Raw genomic sequence first — 20915 nt, 5'->3', positions numbered from 1 at the left:
TTTCCTGAGATCAAATGACCCAGGATGTGAGCGGTTGTAAAGGCGTCTGGGAAGGGATCCCAAAACTGGATTATAGATGTCAGACAGTTGGTGTCGTAAGCCTCCGCCTCTGTTCAAAGATGGTCATTCACAGTCTTTCACACCATCTGTCTCTCTGTCCAACATGTGAACATCTCTGTCTCAGTTGCTCTTAGAACTGAAGAAGCTTCTCAGATGAGAGGTGAAACGTCTTCAAGAAACTTAAGTTAGTCCAGACGCTTTTCTTTCCAAGCTTGTTAGACTACCATGACCTGGATGACGGAGAACCTTAACATAGTCTGACAACTTTAATCCTGAAGATGGAAAAAAGAACAAAAATTGAAAAAGCAATGGTGTAAGTTTAGATTTTTAATAAGCCAGCCACTTTATTAGTGTGTTTCTTTCTCTGTGAGAATAGGGAACAATTTTTTTTGTTTGACATACGGTGTTGTACTTTAAAATAAATATAACTTGACCTAATGCAGAGTGGGCTACTGTTAGGTTAGTAGTCATCAGTCTGAGTTTTAGTCTGTTAATGGTTTTGATTATAAAGCGTGCCAAACTTTATACTTTATACGTCAGACTGTAAATGTTGGAGGAAGATTAATTTCCCCTTAACCATAGTAAAAAGCCAGTGTGATGTTGGATTGTGTCGATATGTGAGTAGCGCTGCTGATTATGTGGTTCATTTGCACCTAGTGAGTGGGAGAGTATTTCCAGTAATGAGAAAGCATCTGAAGCCAGATGTTCCCTGCAGTATGAGAAAGGGCAGCCATGAAAAGCATCCAGGCATGATTTTCTCAAATTTTAAAAACAGCTTCAGGATTCCCCAACCTGCCAAATCCCACTCTAATACCTGGCTATGAGGGTAAACAGAGTTATCATAAATATTGCATTTGTATATACCAAAGTCCTTCTTGAAGCACGTCTCAGCACTCAGAAGCCATTGTGGACATCCTTTGGTGATTAGACTGTGCTAATAGCGAAATAAACAGAGCAGGACCCATAATTTTCATCTTAACTGTCACAGGAACATAACTGCTTAAAAACTGCATTAATCAAATCTGATTGAAACTGTGTTAGAAGTCTGGAAACTTTGTTCCAGATATTTTAAAGCTAATTTCCCCTGTATGCTACTTAAACTACACGTGCAAACATGCCACAACACTGATTTAATTTACCGTGAGCATCATGTCTAACAAAACACCAGTGTTAAAAAGATAACGAACTACAGTTTTACAACTATAACTTCCAAAAATCCCAGTCCTATTAAAAATGAATGACTCTTAGCATCAGAGATGGAACATGCATGCATAAAAAGAAACATATTTAGGCTTTTAGTAATTTCCCCGTGTTTTCTTCACTTTTATCCATTCTCATGTCTTCTTGACGTGCTGGCTCTTTTGTCCTTGGAGCCCAGCCTTGAGGAGGCGAGCTGGATGTTTAGTCATCTCTGAGAAGACGGGCTGCCTTGATTGGAGCTGACAGAGTCACTTGAGGCAAAGATGCTGCTAATTGAGAGGGAACAGGCTGGCTGGATGAGGGGGTCCCTGTTAGGGTGATGACTGAGCACTTCACATCGCTGGTTGTTGTGTATGAAAACTACGGTCTTCCAGAGGGGGAAACTGACTCTTTATAACATTTTCTTTAGCTGGCAAAAATGAAAATAGGAGACTGAGGAAGTGAACAGTGTTAATCAAGGCTGTAACGTAAATGTCAAAAACATTCAACCCTGAAGATATTTAACTGACTCCTGACATTTAATAAACTGTAACTGATACAGATGTTTAACTGTCACAGTGTAATTTTAATATATATATTAAGTGTAATATATATATTTAGCCCACATTGTGAATAGTTGAGCCTTTTACCATCTTTACTTCTGAGAAACTGCCTCTTTTAAAAAGCTCTTTTTATATCCAATCATGTTAATGACAAGTTAACAATCAATCTAATTAGTTGCAAATTGTTTCTTTTTTTGTACCATTTACTTTCTTTTTAAATGCACCAGTCTTTTTTAAAATGGTGCAATTTCTCACTTTTGTTCTGTTTTCTGTGTTCTATTGTATATGAAATGCAAGTCTGTGAGATTGCATTCGATTCTGTTTTTATTTCTTATTGAGTTCTACTTCCCCACTATCACCTGGTATTACAAATCAATGGGAAAATGATTCTGTGCTGCCTTGAACTGTGACTGGACTAAACGCTTTCGGAGGGCATGTTTTAGGGTGGACCTATCTCATAAATAAGTGGTTCTTGGTTTCCCAGTAAGAACTGCCCCTCATTCATCACATGTAGTTTCAAAACATGATGATGACAGAAGAAATGCTCAGCTTGATGGATGGCATCACACTGGCTGTATCCATCTTTTACACACCATACAATCTACCCCTTATTCTGATAACCCCTGGTCTTCAGCCAAATTCAAGCTTAAAACGCCATCATAGTGCATAACTTTAAAACCCTTTCAAATCCATATTTAACTTTCTTGACAGATAATTTATGCCACTTAATGAAAACTCAGACATGTGCAGGCTTGGCCTTTTCTCACGTCTTGTGTGAATATGGATCATTCCTGTTTAAACACATCTGTTGCTTTTTGTGCTCTGTTATTTGGATCATTATTCTGCTATGTTGTCCTACAATTGTATAATGCATGAAAACGTTATTCCTCATGGATGGAATCACTGTAGTAAGATGGTGTCACTTTCTCATTCAGTTCCTTCACTCAGCGATCCACTTGAATTATCCCGTGGCCACATTTCAAACGGCATGTTTTCAAATTAGCAGTTGGTTAACTAGTGAGAAACAGATCAGTGCGCATGAGGAGTCAGCCATCTGGCTGCTCCATCTGTCTGCACCAAACATCTGTTTAACTGGGAAGTGGCCACTTTCATGAGTAAATCATATAAGCCTTATATGAATCACTATATGAAGCAAGCTAAAGCTGATGCAAGTCTTTTTATAAGTTTTTTTAAGTTGTTTTTTTTATTTTATTTCTTTTCCATATGGGTCTGATCTCCTTGTGAGTCTTTTTGCCTTTTATTTATCTTTTTGCATTAATTATATTTACTTGTTGGATTTTTTATGCAGAACTTAATTTGGATTTTGCTGCTCAACTCTGTGTCAGGTTGTTTTTGTCATGTTCTTCCATAAGCTCCATTACATTTGAATGTACTGATAATTACTGATGAATTACTTTGATACTGAGTTTAAAAGCATGATTACTCAAGGGCAAAGTTTGCAATTCTTAATGATTTAAAGCTAATTTTACTGATTTTATTTTACAATAAACACAAATAACAAAAGTATTCTGGGAAACATCAAATCCCACTGAGTCTAGAAATACAGGTATCTTTTTTAGAGGTTTTTGTATTTTAGAAGTACCATTTTTTTGTGACTTTTAATAAGAATTTCTTCTTACAGGGAGACACGCTCTTGACTTTTAAAGCAACTTGCTTTGATTACAGCTTTTACTGATTGTGTTAGAAAATAACTACTTTCCAGTTTTCATAGTAAAAACCTTCATTATTGCAAATAGGAGTCTTGTCAGTTCCATGTGAGAGGAATCTGAATTTTTCCCATAAAAGCTAATCCACCTGAAGTCTGCTGGTGCTGATAGTAATGTACCATATTAAGATGAAAGTGTCCTGGTCCTGCGTCTGTTTCCCAAAGTTCTGTTATTCATGTTTCTAGTTAGTCTCTTGTCTTATTTAGTTTTCTCTTGTGTCCTGTTCAACTTACTCTTGTGTCTGTGTGTTGTTCCTAGTGTATCCTGTATGTCAGTGGTCGTGTTTCCTACATTTCTTTCTCCTGTGTAGGTTTCTGTTACTAGGAATTATTAACCCTTACATCCTTTATTTTTTACTGCCTACTAAATTGGTTGTTTCGTTTACTCCAGTTTGCATCTGCATAAATCTGTGCTTGGGTCCTCACAAACCTCAATATTTTTGCTGCATACTCTGCAGATCAGACAGAAAGGAATTGCAGTTTGGGGGTTTTATTTTTTTTGCTTGTAGCACTTGTGCAGATAATTCCAACTGGAAAGAAACCAAACATTACACACTCAAAGTTTGCTTTCCTTACTTTAAAAAAAATGAATTGTTGCTGTGGGCCACATATTCTGAATTTGCCACATCAGCTGTTACTGTTGCATTTCAGAATACATCACTATTCAGATCCTAATTTCTTATTATATTCCGGCTAACACCTCATACATTTTAACTACTTGAACCCCTTGATTTTAATTATTTGTGCTGGACATGCCTACATAGAATAAACACTTCACAATGAGCTCCAGGCTAGGTCCAACAAGCAGCTGTATGTCTTTGAATTTCACGTACATCTCAGGAGGTTTAGGGTAAATATTTGATTCATAAGAGAAAACTAAGAATAAAATGATTAAAAACAGTGGCAGAAAAATTCTTGTACTTCGTGGTTCAAGGTCACTGCGTCTCATTTGTTTGTGTAAGCTGCTCTGACACTTTTAGGTCAGCTAGGACATTTCATGTTTACATGTCCATAGGTTCACCCACAGTGCAGAAAACCCCTGCATGAAATGCAGCATTGTAGCTGAGTGCTGACTGCTCATAAACATTTTAACTGTTTCCACACTGCAAGTATGAGTTTGCATCAGTATGTACTGATGTTATTTCAGCTATTTTTCCCTGCATGCTCAGGGATTCATTTAGAATTATAGCATTATATAAAACAGCATTTATAAAACTTAAACGTTCTGATACTGAACGGTTTTATTTGACTATATAAAAAGCATTTTTATTCTCCTTGGTTTTACCATTTTAACCCAAACCACACTGTTTTACTAAACCTATCCACGTAGTTTCCTTTCTTTGAATCTAACCAAAGAGCCAGTGAAAGCAAAGGTAAAAATCAGGTGAAAATAAAAATGAATCTGCATAAAGAGAAGAAAACAAAACAAAATGGAAAAATGAACATGAACCACAGTCTTCTGGATGATCAAATTGGGACTTGTCTCCACTTTATATACGTTTTGATTTGTATTTTTAGTTGAGATATACAAAAGGAACTTTGCACATTTAAGAATATATCTTCAACCGGGATTTGTCAAGTCACAGCTACATTGAAGAGATCTTTAGTCTGTATTTACTGACTGTAAATTCATTGGGAATTTGATGTAAGTACATTTTTTTAAAGGGCCCATATAGGCCACTCCAGTTAAATAATATAAATAAATCCACTGCAAATTAACAACACATTTCAATGACTTTATGGAGCTCTTGTGAAACACATCAATGGCTGTGATGCTGCTGACTTAATAAACAACAGCAACAGCAATAATTCAGTTTCAGAGATAAAGACAGGTCGTCCTTTAGTTAGGATCATGTAGCATATTCATTGTGGCAATAATGAGACCAGTTTCACTCCCAAACCCTTCATATTTTGACCCAAATCAACATTTTCTCCTGAAAACTAGTTCAAACACAGTCTTGATCTCTAAATGTTAGAAACAGTCGGAGAAATAAGAATGAAACAAAACAGCGTGCATTTTTGGTCTTCACTTCAGTTTTGCCCCTGCCGTCATCCCACCTGCTTGCATATACATGTTTATTCAAAACTGGTATTAAAAGATTGGTTTCAATTTTATAATAGCATATAAATAATTTTTATTAGATGCACTACATCATATTTATTACAAAGATTAATAATAACCTCAGTTGTAACTTTGGAGTAACTGATGTTTTGCAAAATATAAGAGATTTGTAGAGAAATGATCATTTCCTTGTTTTCTAACTTTACAAAAGTTTTACATTAGGATCATTTTCTCCATTTATTCTGTGATGGCTATCATACAGTTTAGACTCTCTGTAAATCCAGTATTTCTCTATTGTGTCTGTGAAATGAAAGCAACACGTGCTTGAAAACAATCATAAAAAAACACTCATGCATCCATATAACTGTTATGAGTTATGAGTCATCTGCTGTCACCTACTGTTCAGTAAAACCAGGTCATTTATTTTTGTAAGTTGTAATAGTGTTTTATACACTTACAGCTTTATCTCTGTGTTGGTATCTGTTAACATGAACTGACAGGATGTAATGAGAGAGGACGTGATGTGATGGATGCCATTATCTCTCAAAATGCATCATTTCCACTGCATAAGCAGGTGCAGGGAGCGGATATTAGATGCCTGTGACTTCTTGAAATTCTGCCAATCTCTTTCTTTTCTACACAGCCTTCAGCCAGACTTTTATTTATCAATGCACGGCTGCATTTGTTTTGATCAGCAAGCAGTAAGATAATATTTCAAACCCAGCAGGCATGTTTAGTTTGTAAAATTAGAACAACAGGCCAAAAATATGAGGTTAGGGTTTAAAATTTGCAGTGCTGGTTTGAGAGCACTCTCACTCCTGGTCACACTGGAACACCGGAAATAACACTTAAGAAAAGGAGACGTTTCAGCCAGCGCTCTTTTCTCTGATGTGATCTCTGCATGTCACTTGAATAATGTGAGTCTAAGAGAGCTCTGAGGGGACGAGATGGCATGTATTTGAGCATGCAACAGTGAATGGTTTATAAGTCTGACAGCCCGGCGTGGGCAGTCCCTGGCTGGTGGACGCTTGACATTGCCAGGGTTCAAAGGTCACGTGCGGGAACACGTTGTTATGGTAAAGACCAGAGGGGTCGTAGGGTGAGCTGTCACTCTGTTTCAGCCAATGACAGCTGAGAAGTGTCTGAGACCGTGGCCAAACCTGCAACTATCAGGCGACTGTCAATCATTTGAGTCAACACTCTACCTCATCACCTTGCAGCAAGTTCAAACCAATCGATTCAAATGAAAGTCAGATTTGTTCTCTGTGTTTCTGTTGACCTTGGCCCTGTCAACAAATGGGGCTGTTACATCCTTTTCTTCAAGGATCTCTGTGAGCCTTTTGCAAAGTGAACAGAAATTCAAATGAACAAGCATCAAGTGCAGTGAAAACGGTAAAAAGGCTTTTTAGATTTAAATTTAGCTTCTTTTGGAACAGCAGTGAAATACATATTTTGTATGCAGAGGAAAGAGAGTAATACTGATTTTTCAATTTTAGTCTCATTTCTATTTGGTGTATCTTGGACATCGATGAAAGGGGAAAAAGGGAAAAAAAAAAAGAGACTGTCCATTTGGTTTGCTGAGCTCTAAATTAAGCCATTTGCATGCAGAATCTGTTAAATTTGCATCTTTAAAATTGTTTTAAATGAAACTGCAACATGTATGTATAAGCAAAACAGCCTATTTATGCAGTGGGAGGAGAACCCAGGACCTTCTTGCTGTGCAGCACAAGAGCTAACCACAGCATCATCACACTGCTGATGTGATTGTACTTCCTCCAGGTCTTTCACTTTTTGTACATAACGTGATGAAGCCAAAAGTTCTCACATAAAAACGTATTTTTAACCATATTAGTTATAATTTCCCCACAGTTTGTGTGAGCATTTTTTAAAATCTAAATTCTGTTCCTTGACAAACAGTTCGAAAGTACTTTGAATAATCAACAAGCTCATCCAGGAGGCCACAAAAGAACCCAGAACAACATCTAAAGAACTGCAAAGTTTTCCGGTGCCTCCTGTGGGATCATGAGGTGTTCCTATAGGCTAAATGAGATAAATGTAAGATAGAATAAGATTCTGAGAAGCATGGCAGCATGTGACGTTATAGCATGAGTGAATATCTCCAGCTTTTACACGTCAGTGAATGCTATTGCTTTGTTTTTGTTTTTTTCTCTAACCTTATCCAACTCATTTTAATGCCAAGATCTAGTCAGCTAGTAAAAGTGTTGTTGACACAAGTAAAAAAGGAAGTGGAAGAAGATGAACCTAAGTGAAAACACAAACTGTCCAAATGTGATGCAAACCAAACTCAGCTGGCTGACAAAGCTGTGACCGGACTAATAAACCTGCCACCACCTCCTGTGAAAGAGCCTTTGCAGACTTCTGAAACACGGCCTGTATCTCTTGGTGGTCAATATGTAAAGGCGCTGTACGTAACAGTAAAACTAAAAACATCGACGAATGCCTCGGGATGAAAATGAGCTGCAGCCTGTCTCTGGTTGTGTACTTCCCATAAAGATGAGGACAGATTATGGAAAAGGCATCAAACACTCAGTCCAAATTGGCTATCAAACATTTCAGTGATAGATGGGAAGTCTGTGTTGTAACTGCAGTGAAGCCTGCTGGATTCTCATGTCAGACTGCGTTAGAGTCAATATGTCTTTGGTAGACACACACACCACACACACACAGGCCTGGCTGGCGTCCTCAGGATAACATCACCACTCACTGTCGCTGTCACACATGAAAGAATCTTTTTTCTCTGATTATGGATGGTCCCTCAGAGCTGTCTGACAGCAAATTAGTACCTCCTGGCAGGGAGCTCTGAGAAAAAGAGGAGATTCTGTTCTCTGTGGAAAGATGTGCCCTATAAAGCTTCTGAAGGTGCCTTTAGTCTATCATTGCTGATTTAATAAGTACAAGACAGACTGTATCTAACATTTAATAACATCGAGAGTTTATTATAGTTGCCACTTACAATTATAAAATTTTTTCTCTGAATTCTTCTGCTATTCTATAAATGATACTTACAATAAAATGCATAACAATGTGAAAAATACAACCCAGAGAGAGACAACGCACATGAAAGAACAAGCGCAATATGTATTATCAAAGGATGAATTACTAACAAATGTTCCTCGCTCTTGAAATTCTCATTTCTTTGTCCACCTTTTGTCAGAAAACCTGCAGTGAGAACACAGCGACAGCATTAATCTGCACGTTAGGCTTAAAAGTCTGCAGGTAAACAACATCAGTGATCAAAGAATGCTAAATAATTGAAATGAGCAATAATTTCTGAGATATGAATATCCCTCACATTAAAGTATTTTTATAAATACCAGTTTTTGTTTTTTAATTAAACTCTCTTGAAACTTCTGTGCGGTTTCAATGTTTCATATGACCACCCCCGAGCTGTGCAGATTATATAGGAAATGTTAGATGCTGGTTTGAATCTATCATTTATAAGAAAAGGTTAAAATGTAAATTAAAAATGAGAAGATGCAAAATGCTACATTTTGTGGTTAGACTCCTGTGAGAAGCAGCATCATAGAACAGAATCACAGATGAAGGCAGGAGATGGTGATGAGACTCCCCACAGTCTACATGTGGGTGGTGATGGAGCGGCATAAGCAGATGGCTGATTGAGATTTTGGAAATAACCCAAAGGGAGCAAAGGTGGAGACCAGCGAGGCTGCACAGACAGACGCCTGAGAAGGAGTGACAGGCACAGCGCAGACAGATATGATGCATTCAAAGAAGGGGGCTGATTGGCTCTAAGAATGTCTTCAGATAGCTGATTGGACAAAAAAGTTTGAATGAGATTCCTCTGAAAGCATGGCTAAATGGACGGGATGAAGAAAAAAAGCACACTAAGAATAGCCCACATCACCACAACTAATGGAGACAGAAGATGATGGAGCGTGTCTGTGTAGGTTCTCAGTCATCCAGGTCGCAGTCATCTTGAGTGCTTTAAAAAGAGAACTATGCATCTGTAGGTTCATCAATATGTTTTTTCACTTGTAAAACAGCTCATGGGGAGCCCTGAGATTGTCCTGAGGGTGAGTGACCCACTATCAATCATGTTAGTCGTCAAGTGCCAGGATGGGAAAAATGTTAGGTCACCATCACCGGGGCAAACATGTGAAGCCTCTGTAAGACTTTATGCCAGCTTTTGAGGTCAACTGATGTGAGTGGGGGTTGAAAGACCTGGAAAAGTATCTCAAGACTTCATCGTAGATGGCTGATAGTTGATGCTGTAACCAACCAGTTCCTTTCAACGATGGTGGACACAGATGCCCTCTCTTAAACCATCTATCAACCCTTACATCCTCTAAATAATGTCATTTCTCTTTTAAGTGCAGGTTTCTAGCTGAAGGGGAAAGGGTTCAGTGGTCATAGCATGTTAAAGGTCCACTAACAGGTGTGGACTTCTACCTGCACAGAGTCTGTTGTCAGCTGTGGGCAGAGCCAAACTATTGAGGTACTGCTACTCTGTAGTCTGACAGCTTTGGTCGCGATGTTGTTGGTTCAGTGGAGGAGTTATAACATAATGTGAAAATGTGAGATAATATGAAAGTTAGTTTTGCTCTGTTTAACCCTTGTATGGTGTTCGGGTCTGTGAGACCCGTGTTCAGTTTTTTTCAAAAGAAAAATTAAACAATTAATTATTTTTTCACGTGTAAATGTGTTGTGTCTTTCCACTCACTCCACTTGATTATAACTGATTTATTTATAACATTTTATATAAAAGAAAAACGAGAAGCACATTAATTCATAAATGTGATCTAACAAAGGTAAAGGGAAAAAATTAACCATGTTTGCTGTTCATATGTCTTGTAATTGGGATGAAGTAAACATCTGTTGAGTAATTTAACATAAAATTGTTTGATAGTGTTAATTTGGAAAGCCAAAACTCTAGCGGGTCCACCAGACCCATGAACACTGGCTGAGTAACAAAAATACGAACACCACACAAGGGTTAATTTAGTTTTCCTATGTTGAGCCATGCATTCATGGAGTGGTTGTCTGGTTTTGCCAATGTAAAGGTCTGAGTGCTCCTCGCTGCAGGCACAGTGTGTGTTTGGGTGTTTTTGTCAGAGGGTCTGTAGTGCACGGAGAGAAATGAGAAATGAAAATGATGGAACACATCTTCCTTATTGAAGTCACATGAAAATCTAATTTTGTTAGATTCTGTAAGTTAATCTCTGGTTATTATGCATTAGGTGTCTCACCTATGTGACAGACTAGTTGCCAAGGTATTTATAGTAAGCTAAAACAACATTAAAAACTAATTTTAAAAAAGGAAAAAAAGGAAGGATGCACATCTTCCTCTTTGAGTCTTCTTCGCTGTTTCCAGGGTTAGACAGATAATAATATCTGCCACTCTTTTCTCTTTCTTTTTGTTCATTTCTTTCTTTTTGAAGGGCTTTTGTATCAGCCAATAAAAGGATTGTTTTCTTTAACCTCTTTGTGTCCATCATTTGGGTCTTCTTTCAGCACACCCTGACATAGTCGGTGAACTCAAATGCAGACTTGCAAACTGAAAAGGATCATTTCTACATTAGCATCACATCATTTTTTTCGCACTGTGTCAAAAACTGATCACGTTTTGTTTTTGGCTTTGTGAACACACCGAGTGAACCTGACAATCGTTGATGGTCTCATTTCTTTATATTGAATGTTAATAGATTTAACCGAATGGGGAGCTTCGTACTTGTGGCAGTGGGTTCAGAGGATTATTCATTAACATGCATGATCTTTTTAGAGAGAGGTGTTGCTTTTGAATGGTTGAATGTCATTTATTTTTGCTGTGCAGTTTCACAAACTGAACTCGACTCGCCACCATTGCATTGGGGTGAAAGCAAAAATGTCAATGATTTCAGCAAACAAAAAACACAAAAAGCTTTGACATGCACGCAAAACAAAGTCACTTTCCACAGCCCAGAACAACAATGGCGAGAAATAAAACACTCATTGTAATTAAATGTTCTGCATTTGACTCCTGACATACAGCTGGATTAAAAACCTGGTTTGAAGTTCAAGTGAACAAAATGGGTCTAAAATACAAATATATAAAAACACATTGATTGTTAAACAGAACAGTGATGGACTGACAGACTAAATTACATCATTACTTTTAAGTGTTCATACTGTATGACATCATTAATCTGTAACGTCATTAAATTAATTTCAATGTTTCAATCAGACTGCTGATGGGTAACCAGATTTTTGGAAAGCTTTGTTTAAGCCTTGCTTTGTTTAATGTTGTGTATTTAATTTTCTCTAAGTCTAGCACATTTCCTAATTCCTTCAGCTATTTATGAAAAGTTTAAGGTGTTTGAAACTTTCAGAATTTTTCCAGAACCAGCAGAGTTTGTTTGTTTTCTAACAATGCTGAATAAGAAAATGGCTGAACTATATTTTGATCTATGTTTGCTGTCTCGGTCCATTTCTCTATTCAGTTTTCACGAATGATTTGCCGTATGTCCTGGATAAATCTCATCTTGTAATGTATGCTGATGATTCTACCATGTGGCAACTGTGTCGAAATGACAAGTGTATTACAACACGATTTGCTTAAATGTATCCAAATCCAAATATATGTTCATAGGAAGTAGAGTACACTTAGTCAACAGCCCACAACTAAATCTTTCCATAGCTGGATCGGTATTAGAACAGGTCACCCAGATTAAATTACTTACCATACCATAAACCACCACCTTTCATGGTCTCAGCACATTGACTATTAAAATTGGGGCAGGGCATAGCTATTATGACCCTGATGAAGGCCACAAGCCGAAACGCGTTGGTCAATTATTAAAGTGTTCATCTTACCTCAAGTGTTGCTGGAGTTCCTGCACAGGGCATAGCTATGGCCAGGAAAAGCTTTTATATTACTTCTTCAGTTATGAAAAATGTCATTAATGCACTAGTATTATCTCATCTAGAGTACTGTTCAATCATTTGGTCAGCAGCTAATAAGACCGATCTGAACAGACTTCAGTTAGTCCAGAACAAGGCGGCCAGATTAGTGTTAAGGTGTTCATATTATACAAATATCAATAAAATCCATGATAAACTTTCTTGGCTTTCTGTACAAGCTAAATTATACTATGGCTTACTTGTATTTTTAAAGAAAGCAATACTGTTAAACACACCATATTGTTTTTCTGCTCAGTCGCAGCATCCAGATGAAATACATAATCAGTACACGATTTTCAACAAACCGCAATTTACTAACTCCTCGAGTTAAAAGTAACTTTTTGAAAAACTCTGTTATATTTAGAGCATCTTTTCACTGGAATAAGTTGCCTTATGCAATTAGAGAATTGGCTTCTATTCATAATTTTAAAAATCACTTAAAAGCCTATTTAGGCAGCTTTTAAATTTAATTTATTAGAAATACTGTAAAAGGGCAATGTCATTTGTAATGGAAACTTGTTATTATTATATAAATATAAATATTTATATGCTTCACAACTGTAAAACCTTACTGTGGATGTAAGAGTCAAGTTATGCGGATATTTAGTATCCACTTTATTGTGTAATATCTTATTTGATTGTATTTGATAGTTTGGGCCCCAGAAAGACTAGCAACCACTGTTGTGGAAGCTAATGGGGTTCCTTATAAAAAGACAAATAAACATGTACCCAAATACTATATCTCTGGTACTGATCTCTGGTAAACAATGAAGTGTCCAGCAAGTCCAGTTTCAAGGGATAAGTCCTTTCTCAGGCAGCCAAACATGGCACAAAGATCAGTTTGAAGTGTGATGATGAAGCTTGTTTTAACATAAAAATGAAAAATCAAAAGTGCTTACATTAAGGTAAGCACTGTTTTGGTATGATGAATGCAAACAGAGCCATGAAGTCACAAACGTCCCTGCTCTGCCTCTAAAGTAATGTGGACTCTCAAGGTTAAATCACTATTTCAACACAACTGGCTGGAAGCCTTTTTAAGGTTACATCCTCTATATTCTCCCATATTCTTGAGCACTCTCAACTTATATTGTTTGCTGAAAAGAAGGGTGGTATGCAGTCAAAATGGTCTGCAGTCTCTCCAAATAACCAAAATTGGGACAACCCAGAGGAAGAACACATCACCATTCAGCTCATCCCCAAAGACAAAAGTGTCCCGCTGTACATGAATTAAACAGGAGAAAAGGGGGAAGAAAGAAACAGTATAGGTGGGCAGTTTTCAGGGGGTGTCTGAAACAAACACAACTTCAAAGCAAGATGGAGAAACAGCTTCCAGTTCGGTCCATCCAGGTCGAGACTTGTGGGGTGGTACATTTGCTCAAAGGCAACTTTCTAAAGTGTAATAACAGTAAGTTCAGACTGAAGACATCTGAGTTGGTAAAAGCTGACAACGTTGTCACATTTGTTCACAATGTAGAAAATTTTTTTCTTATTAATGAGCGTGCACAGGTCCATATAAGCTGATGTAGTGTAGTGTTTTATAAGCCACCTCTGTCTTAGTTTGGTGCCTTGACATGTCAAACATGATGATACTGACCACAAAGAAATAAACTGGTCCGCCAGGAGACCTTGATTTTATGTTTTGCTTTTTTTGTCCAGTTGCGGATTTATTTCATTTTATTTTCACTTGCTTTTTACTTTCTTTACCTTCTGGCTAGGTCAAAGAGCTAACAGCTATTAGATTGAATCTATAGAAACTACTGAATTAAAAATATCAGTTTCTCATCGGTACCACTTCACACTGGAAAACTGACATAAATATTAATATATGGTATAATAATACTTGTGCATGAAGCATTTCCACCAAAAAACATTTTGTGGGTAAATGATCGACACCAATTGCTTTAACAAAACATTATTAACTGTATTAACTCATGCCCTGGGAATGACAACGACCTAAATAAGTCACAAGTTGCATATTTCTTTTTATGAGTTTAAAGTAAATGATCTCATTTTCCAAGTCCCAGTTTGCACATTACAGATCTCATCAGACAGGCCTCCAAGCTAATATTTGTCTCCTTTTTAAAATATAATGTAGGTTATTTAGCTCATCGTGTTGCCTTCCACACTCTTGAAATACACATCTGCCTTAGACTGCAACAAATTAACCTAATTGGTAACAATAAACAGTTGCTGTAGTTTTATAAGAGGTTTTATGTTAAAATGACAAAAACTGTTCACAGTACGAACTCGGGGCAGGTTTACGGGCTGTGTTTTTAGCTGCTTCTTCTTCTTAAAAACTGTACTTGTTCCATCCTGTGTTTCTGGGGCCTCAACTTTTTGAATGTAGTTTCTAACTGTTTATCAGCAGCTGACAGATGTGTTGAATGCTCAGTAGGTTATACAAAGATGTTTTCGGTGGGCTTTTTGGGAGATATGACACTTACCTTGCAACCACAGCATCCAGGGATGGATTTCAGCTGTGAATACAAACTCAACAATAATGCAGGAAATGCATCAAAAATTGTTAAAAGATAAAATTGTCGATATTTGCACCCATTCACCTTCAAGTTTTTTGACAGAACAAAAACCCGCTAAATTCTCTGGGCAGCACAAAAGTCTGCACAACTGTCGTGGTGAAAGTGGCAGACCAACTGACTGACACCGCCATGCCAGCATGGCTAAAAGTAGCTGCTATTTGGCTTTAAAATATCTTAATTTCCATAAAAGTGCTTCCACTGAAAAATAGAACACAAAAGTGTGTCATGTTCAAGTTCAAATTTTTATTCGCCACATGCAGTGGCAGGTGGCCCTGCAGTGGAATGAACCCGCCCCCGACCTTACACACACAACACAGACATCACATGGGGATACAAGTCAGAGAACGGTTGCATTACAGAAAAACCACTGAAATGTACACTACAATGGGAAAGTACAAGAGGGAAAAAAGGGCTATAGGAGGACAGCATGAGAACAGGAAACAAAAAAACTCCTCTGCACAGAAAGCACATAAATGTCCACAGTACAACATTATAGAGCACGTGACCAGCAACAGGGGTGGGTAGGGGATGAGGAGTAATCCTAGGCAACAGCAGCCATCCTGCCAGTGCGCCGACTCTCCAGCGGGGGCCCAAACCCGACCGTGTTCCCCAGGAGGATACAAGCATCGAAGGCGTTGGAAGGGGAGGGGGGATGAGTGAGTGCTTATCAGTGTAAGTATATGTGTGTGCGTGTCCATAGTTCAGCTGAGATAGTGTCCTTCGCCCTGCCAGGCTAAGTAAGCAGTCTACCAGCCAACCCAGGTGACCTTGCATAGAGTGGGAAGAACAGTCTAAACACAGTTGTTATCAGGGAGTTTTGTTCAGCTCCAGCTATGAGCCCACAGCTGGCGCCAAAAGGATAGCCACATTATGATGGTGGTTTTTCTTTTGTGCGAACAGCTCATGAGAATTTCAAAGCTGTTCTTTAAAACTCCAACACGTTCAGAAACATGAAGACTGTTTTGCCCTGCGGTCATAAGAAGTTTGAAAAAGTGGGTCACAAAGCACGAGACAGTGATACAGGCTGTGAAGCTGTGTTGTGTTTTCCTTGGAGTTCCTTATAAGTTTGCATGCACTTTTACTTCCTGGTTAGGGTTATGCAACTACTTGGTTTAGGAAGGGGATAAAGGCCACCACACCACCTTGATTCTTTTCTGTTTCAGACATTCTGCTGTAGATTTGGGCCAAGCTGTAACTGTAGGACAGACGGCCTAACATTTGACCCTTTTAACATTTTTCTAATTGAACTGTTATGAACTTTAACATTTGACTTGCTAACTGAGGCCTGTAGAGTCTGAAATGTAAATCTTGGGCTTTTCCTCTTTGTATTGCAGAGTTGGATTTTCAGGATGAATTTGCTGGGGTGTCCACTTATGGAAAGACCATCAGCTGATTTGAGTGTGTTTCACTTGTGAGTAATCTTTCTTAGTGCAGTAGAATTACTTCAAACATCTTATAACAAACCCCAGAGTGTCATTTCTATTTTAGATGACTTTATATACTATTTTGAAATGCACTGGAAGCATCAAGTGCTGTGTATGGCAGGCAGGAATGGAAGACCCAAAATCCAGACTCCGGGAGGCAAACATGAACTAAAGACTTAGATTTATTACTTGGTGGCAGGAAAAACAGGAAACAAACTAAACTAGAAATAGTAACAAGGTTTAGACAGGCAGAACATACAGCACAGAATGAGGGAGATCGCAACACGGGACAGAGGGAGACGCTGAGATAAATACACAGAAGGATAACGAGGAAATGAGAACACATGAGGAACACAGCAAATAACCACAACCAGACAGGGGAAGCAAAACTAAACATAACACATGAGACGAGATACCTTCAAAGTAAGAGGAGCAAAACAACAAATCACAGGGGACTACCAAAATAAAACAGGAAGTATGGCTAACACATGCAACGAGAACATGACTGGGGAAACATGGATAACATGACAGGAAGGGGAACACAGAAGGAAACATGAGGGAAATAGGAACTCACAACAAAGACAATCACAGCCACACAGAGGGAGACACAGAGGGCAAAGACACAAGGGGGGAAATACTAACTAATACAAATCTAAACAGGGACAACCTCGGCACTAGAGAATCAACTTAACCAAAGACGACTTAAACATGAGACATAATACAAAATGACATCAAAACACAAGAAAACTCAAAACGCTGGGTCAATGATCCAGGATCGTGACAGGAAGTGAGAGACATGTTCCCTTTTTTTGCCATAACCCTTTTGCATGTGACAAGTATTCATTTATATCACCTTCTCTTTTTTGTGCCATGTATTCATGTCAGTTCATATTCTCTGATAACGGTTTTCACAGTTTGTGTTTAATGAACTCTCTCCCTGAAACAGTGGGAGCCTTTCACTCACTCTTACTCACTTAGTTGCTTCTGTAAAGCTGAATTGTTGATGGCAGCAGAGAAAATGAGACACAAAGATCATAGTTTTGATTCACTGCATGAGGGAGCCCTCCCTATAGGAGGAAGCTGTAACCGTCTGGGTAATTGGAAAGTAATCTGTTCTTTCTTTTAGTCAGCTCTCTCAACTCAGCTGGGACCTGAATACAAACAAACAGGAACAAGTTTAAAGAAATCTCATCTTGTTGTTGCTTCATGTAAAAATTGGATAAGATGCTCTAGACATTTCATTTTTTAGTACAAATGTTCTTAGCATAATTGTATATTCCTTATACTTTAAAGTGAAAGAAAACTGGTGGTAGGTTGGGGGGATTTTTAGTACCCAAGACCTGGATCACTCCAGCACTGAATCAATGCTTTGAATTAAGGCTTTGAGGCCTCAGTGTTGTCACTGCAGTAGATCAAGCAGTCAATATAATAATCCTGACATGTTTGTATAGTTGCATGTAGATCAAGTGTAAGCATACCACAGGTTATTATTTATTTATTATTTGCTACTACATATGTCATATTAGGTAAACTGACATAAGATTTGATGCCAAGAAGCATTTTTACAACAAAGAAATAAATGACCAGACACAACTTTCCTTACATTTCATACAAAGTTTAGATAGTTTTCCATGTTTTTGTTTGTTTGTTTCAGAAATACTAGAACATGGATTCTCCTTTATCGAGCTATTTCACTGCTAACCTCTAAATCCTCTCACCTCCAGAAACCCTGGATGGATGGATGTTAAGACATTATTACTTTATTGCAACAGCAGAGAGTCCAGCCAAACTGATCATTTCATCAGAGCACATTTTTAACTTTTCAGTGGTTGTTTGTTTTGGGGAACTGAGCAGCAGTTAGCCTGGGAAATAACTATCAACATCAGATTTAAGGAGATAGCAGCATAACTAAAGGCTGCTTTAGCATCACTGCCCTTTTTATTTAAAAATAAAGTTTTATACCCTATATCTTAAAAGTGGCGTTTGGCCTCAATTATGATCTCTGGACCTGAACTCCACGTAAGACTGAATGATGAATAATTCAACATAACACTGGATGAGAGAAATTAAGGCATGCACCCTGGCAAAATAAAAACACAATGAAAGTGAAAAAAAGTGAAAATGAAAAGTGTTGGTTGTTTGTAAATGATGTCGTACTTGCATAGGTCCTGTCTACTCACAGCACTTTCTGCTACATGTCTCATGTACCCAGTCACACACATTCATGCAGCACTTCTATCTGTGCCTGAGGGCTTTAGCCAACATTCACACACGCTGATGGACTTGGGGTTCAGTGTCTTGTCCAAGGATACTTTGGCATGTGGACTGGAGGAAACTGTGGACCAATCCACTGAGCCTGTGACTGGTACCAATTGTACCACCTGAACCACAGCTGGGACAAGATTAAAGCTGCTTAATAAAAGAAAACAGCAAGAGCAAAAAATAAAGAACACTTGGGAAAGTCCGAATAGAGATGACATGTGTTCACTGCTTGAGCCGCAATCTACTAGCTAACCTGAGTGAAGGAAAAGATTTGTCACGATTAACCTCTAAAGTTGGCAGCTCCTTGTAATGAATCATTTGACATTTCCATTTACTGCCAGTCTTTAGTGACTGAAACACTAACATGTGAAATTGGCTGTCAGAATTCACAGTTATGTTCTGCAGCAGATTTTAATCAAACTTCATGCAGCCTGGCGGGTGTTCATCGGCCTTCCTGGTGATTGAATTGGCCAGCACCTTAGCGTGCAAGGTGAATACAGCATGAATCACACAGGCTGCCATAAACAAAGTTACGCCCAAGACACATATTTGAAATTAAAATCAGCTGAGGACCTCGGTGCTGCTGCATACACACCTCCACACCACGTTATACACCTGAACACCACAGGGCTCATCAAACCTGTCACGATGAGCCAGACGACTGAAAATATGTTGTTTTTCTTTCTGGAATTTATTTTTTACTTAGAGATTGATGTTCTTTAAGTAAGTTTAAAAGTATTTAAGAGATTTATTTTTACAAATCATTATCAATTCAATTCAGTTTTATTGATATTGCACCAAATCACAACTACAGTTGCCTCAATGCCTTTTCTATTGTAAAGTAAAGAACCTACAATAATACAGAAAACAGAGAAAACACCAACAATCATATGACCTTTATGAGCAAGTGCTTTGGTGACAGTGCTGCTGGGTTTTAATACAGTGAGCCTATAAAAAGGTGTCTGTCTCTGTCATTTCCCATAAATGACTCTTTTTATCTTTAATCTCTTTTTTGTGCTACAATCAGAAAGCGGTAAAATATACTTAATAAAGTATAAATAACTTTTTTCATGCAGCTGTACTTAAAGTAAAAAAGAAAAGAACGTGACCCAGTTTGGGAAGTTACTTTCTCAATAAAACTTTATCACTGAGTATTAAAAGTTTTGAGGCAGAAGTTGAGGAGACTTTTGCACATCCCCATGCTGCTGCTGTGAGCGCTTCATTTGATCAGATGTAGCTTTAACATGACCGTGCCTCTGCAGACAGCTGCAGCTCAACGTCTGCAGGTTTATGGAAAATAAAGGCGTTTACGGCAACAGTTGCTTTAGATCGCGCCTGTCGCATCCAACAAAAAGTCAGCGCCTTTAGCTACAATTAAAGGAAATTTAATCCATCAGCAGGCTTTTGAGAAGCAGCTCAGAGCAGATGAGAAATGTACCGTAGCTGGAGACGACTCAGTGCCTGCTCAGTTTTATGAAAGAAATCTTCAGTCTTTCAGTTCCTGCTGAGGACTCCAGAGGTATAAACATCTGTTTTGTTTCCTGGAGCTCAAAGAGTTTGTCAGAGTCAGAAGCCACAGACTACAGACGAGCTCTTTTCTCCTCCAGTCCTATCAGCACATCTCCAGTTTAAAGCTTATACATGAAAATGGAAAGTATTTACTTAAATCCACCTGCTCTGTCAAACTCAGTTCATTCAATAAAGACAAAAACATCAGAATAACTCAAATGATTATGAGATGAATCAGTTAATTTACAGCCAGAAAATTAATCTGCCTCAATTTTAATGACTGAGTTTTTTGTTTGAATAGTTTTGAATAGTTTTTCTCTATTTCTGCTTCCTCAAATCACTAAAGCTTTTCTTTAGTGCTTTGCTTCATTGTGCATGTTGGAGTGTGTACTACACTGAAGGCTAGATGAAACAGATCAGTTCCTAAGACCAGCCGGTGAAGTGATTAATTGAGAAAATAAAGAGCATCCATTCATCTTCATCCGCTTTATCCGAGGCCGGGTCGCGGGGACAGCAGCCTAAGCAGAGAGGCCCAGACCTCACTCTTCCCAGCCACCTCCTCCAGCTTATCCGGGGGAACACCAAGGCGTTCCCAGGCCAGCCGAGAGATATAATCTCTCCAGCGTGTCCTGGGTCTGCCCCGGGGCCTCCTCCCGGTGGGACATGCCCGGAACA

Source organism: Astatotilapia calliptera, chromosome 18 (genome assembly GCF_964374335.1).
Source record: "Astatotilapia calliptera chromosome 18, fAstCal68.1, whole genome shotgun sequence".
In the NCBI taxonomy this organism is placed as follows: Eukaryota; Metazoa; Chordata; class Actinopteri; order Cichliformes; family Cichlidae; genus Astatotilapia; species Astatotilapia calliptera.
The sequence above is the reverse complement of the archived record's forward strand: the minus strand, read 5'-3'. Positions refer to the sequence as shown.